This window comes from Sinocyclocheilus anshuiensis, unplaced genomic scaffold (assembly GCF_001515605.1).
Source record: "Sinocyclocheilus anshuiensis isolate Anshui unplaced genomic scaffold, SAMN03320099.WGS_v1.1 scaffold1558, whole genome shotgun sequence".
Lineage (NCBI taxonomy): Eukaryota > Metazoa > Chordata > Actinopteri > Cypriniformes > Cyprinidae > Sinocyclocheilus > Sinocyclocheilus anshuiensis.
Window position 1 is genome coordinate 164758 of NW_015542412.1, and position 4195 is coordinate 168952.

The window sequence follows — 4195 nt, forward strand, 5'->3', positions numbered from 1 at the left end:
AGCCCCAGACCATGACCCTCCCACCCACTCCTGCCAATTCTCTCAGGGGGGGCAAATGTTTGCATGATTAATGAGGATAGGTCACCCATTCAATTGATAAATTAACGGCTAGTTAAAGATGTAAAGGAAACTGAACTACTATAGTATTCATTAAGAATAAACTGACTAACAATCAATCTTTTGCTCTCCGTTTCTATATGCGTGTTAACACAATTCAGCAGCAAATGAAGACTGAAGCCAGGATGTGGTTTTCCAAAAAACTTTTTACTTCAATTTGAGTTTAATAAGAAATTAATTGAAGTCACATAAATCACTATTTACACAACTCACTTATATTACACTGCTCATTTACAACATTACTCACTTATATTACACAGCTCGTTTGTATTACACAGCTCATTTGTATTACACAGCTCATTTATATCACATTACTCACTTATATCACATTGCTCCCTTACATTACACTGCTCCCTTACATTACACTGCTCCCTTACATTACACTGCTCCCTTACACTACACTGCTCCCTTACACTACACTGCTCACTTACATTACACTGCTCACTTACACTACACTGCTCACGTACATTACATTACACCTGTAGTTGTCCATGCGATGTCCGTCACACTCTCGGGATGGAACAAAATGCAAGGGTAGCAGAATAAAGCGTTAGCTACTTCACAGGCCGCTAGCCATTTTTTCCGCTCATACCACATCCTCGGAAATCCCCGTTTATACGACTTCCCGCCCTTTGTAGATACATGTTTGATGTTTAAATAAGGTTGAGAAGCACCTCTCAGCTTCAGCAGTTGTCATGGGAGTGATTATGATAATGTTCACAAGAGCTACAGTCTCAGAAAAAGTATCCTGGAGGTTGTACTTCAGCAAAACCTGGTACAGTGCCAGTGCACCACAGCAGCTCTTGAATTCTGGACTCTCATAAATGAGAGACAGTTCAATCTTAAGCTTCGCCTTATTCAATGTGGGGTATGCCCTGACAGTGATGTTCAGAGCCTCAACAGGGAACGTATGGCAATGCTGTTCAAACCTCTCTCCTTGTAGCAGCGTGGCACTCACAAGGTGGTCAGTGAATGAGAACCTTTCTTTGGTGTGGTTCAGGATTGTCGCAGATCTGTCAAAAATAAATAAGTTTATTTTGGTAATAAAATTAATTGTTTATTATAATAAATTAGGGTTGTCAAAAGTATCAGAAGTATCTACTTTTAAAAAGGTGACAATACCAGCATTTGTTCACACACTCAACAGATGACTGTGATTGGCTACAATGATCATTGCTTCACACTTTTCACCAAGCGCTTACACAGAAGTACACGCGAGCATTTGAAAGCCGCGCCTATCAGCGGATCCCTAATATATCTGCTCATAAATGATCCGCTGATAGATGCCACTTTCAAATGCTCCTGTGTGTATCTGTGCAAGCACTCAGTGAAAAGCGTGAAGCAATGAAAACCAGTCCAAAACTGTTTGTTTTCAGGAAACAAAAAACCCCTGTATTTTTTAAATAATTGTAGGTAATTCAAAAGTACAATACTAGGAGTAAAAAAGACTGCTACCATCCATTCATGAGCTAAATGTAAAAACAAAGTGTGTGATATTCCAGCACTTAAGTAGACCTATTAAATGGTCAGTAATAAATTCCTATACCTTTTTTAGACAGCCTCTGCTTCTCTTCTTCTCCCAAGGCCCTCCTAGATCTTGTCGTTTCTGTTGCTACTTGCTGCTGTTCTTGCTCTTGAAATGAGCTCTGGTCCCTGAAAGCAGACAGATCAACAGTGTTTGTATATGAATAAAACTGTTTTTCATTGACAATACCTGCAACTCATGTCTTAGAAAAACAGAAAAAAATACAAATCGTCTGTTTTATATATTTTTTCTGACAATAGCTGGAAAAATATAAAAATTGCTGGCTTAATGTTGTTACACACACGGTAACTACAATTTCAAAAGATGCAGATGACTAAATAAGTTTCCCACTTTGAAGTTTCTAAATCTTGCTACCATATAGCATACATTATGAAATGACATGGTTCTATATTGAGAAGGTATGAACAATGTTATGTGATCTAACCTTATGGTCTGCACTTTCATTGTGAAGTTCTGTAGGGCTTCTTTGATGAAGGCTGCATCAATGTCCTTCTTCTGCAGCTGCTGGTACATCATGTCAACGTGGGGCATTATTTGATGAAACAGTTGCAGAAAAAACTGGAAGTCTTCATCCTGCAGCATCCTCAGGAAGCCAGATGCCTCCCTCACTGTGGTGCTATCAAATGAACCGGTAGTCACAATAGATCTGAAACACTCTTTGAGATTCGCATATACAGTGTTCACGATTCTGCTATTGAAGTTCCATCTTGTGGATGAGGCTCTTGGCAGCCTTCGTGCAACAATCTGGTCGAGAATAGTAATGCGTTCGGTGACCGTGTAAAAAAGCTGGTGATGCCACCCAGATCAGAAAAGAAAACTCTCACTGCTGGAATTTGAGAAGTACCTTGCTGCATGATCAAATTCAGCTGGTGTGCGTAGCAATGCACATAATGGGCATTTTCATAATGTTCACGCACCTTCTGCTGCACACCAGCCCGCTCTCCCCTCATCGCACTGGCCCCATCGTATGCTTGCGCGATTAGTTTACCTTTGTCATCATCAGTGAAAAGACTGTTCAGCCTCTCCAAAATCGCACTTGCAATAGAGTCGGCTGTTGCAGCCAAGATAGGGATGAACTCAAAGAAACGTTCTTGCACAGCATGGCTCCTGTCAATGTATCTGTCTCTGTTGCAACGTCCGTTGTTACATCTGCTTGGATTGCTACGAATCTAGCTGACTTACCTCTTCCATTATATGCTCCATGATGACTAATAGCATGCAATCCAAAAGTTCATTTTGCAGAGTCGCTGATGTACCTTTGAAGACTGTGGCAGTTTTCAAGTGTTCCTCAAACACCTCGTTTAGCGACGCTACTAAGTCGACCAGTCCACGAAAAATGCCAGCGTTGCTTGAGCCTTCGCTCTCATCATTGCCTCTCAAGGCTAACAGGCCGCAAAACTTCACACAGTCAATAAGATGGCCTAGAATGTGGTGGTTCTTACTAACCTCATCGTTGTGACGACGTACAGCTACGGTAGTTGACCGTCCCGAAAGCCGCCAATTTTAGGCAACTGTCCATATGCATCTTTTTTCACCTTCTCCGAGAGATGATGCATGTCGGTGACACCTGTAGTTGTCCATGCGATGTCCGTCACGCTCTCGGGATGGAACAAAATGCAAGGGTAGCAGAATAAAGCGTTAGCTACTTCACAGGCCGCTAGCCATTTTTTCCGCTCATACCACATCCTCGGAAATCCCCGTTTATACGACTTCCCGCCCTTTGTAGATACATGTTTGATGTTTAAATTTGGTATAGGTGGTCCTAATTCTTTAATTGACAATTTATCCTTATTGCTACAACGACGATTCATCCCGAATCAGAGTCTTAAAGGGACAGACACCCAGACCATTACAGTAGCAGAATAAAGCGTTAGCAACTTCGCAGCCCGCTAGCCATTTTTTTCTGCTCATACCACGTCCTCGAAAATCCCCGTTTATACGACTTCCCGCCCTTTGTAGATACTTGTTTGATGTTTACATTTGGTCTTGGTGGTCATAATGACTGAATGACGACTGAATGGTATTTCATTCAATGACACGATAGAATTCATCTGCGCTGAGGTAACGTTCGCCATGATGTCGATCAAGTTCAACTGACAACTGAATTTGAGTTGGCATAGCTGTCCCAGTCTCTCTCTGTTTTTGTTTTGTTTTGTTTTTTTCTTTTTTCACATTTGATAAAGATATATAGTTTTTCAATTTTTTCTTGTTGTTAAAATTCAAAATAGTTTTTAAATATTATTGGATGTCACTGTTCCCACCAATCCTTGCACAAGTTAAGGTTACGCATGATGACGAAAGCACGTTAGTGCTAGCCCTCCCGGAACTCATAGAGATTGTATTGCAGTGCCTGCAGTTAAAGGGGTCATATGATGCGATTTCAAGTTTTCCTTTCTCTTTGGAGTGTTACAAGCTGATTGTGCATAGATAAGATCCCTGAAGTTGCAAAGACTAAAGTCTCAAACCAAAGAGATATACTTTATCAAAGTTAAGACTCTGCCACGCCCCCCTAAAACGGCTCGTTCTAACACG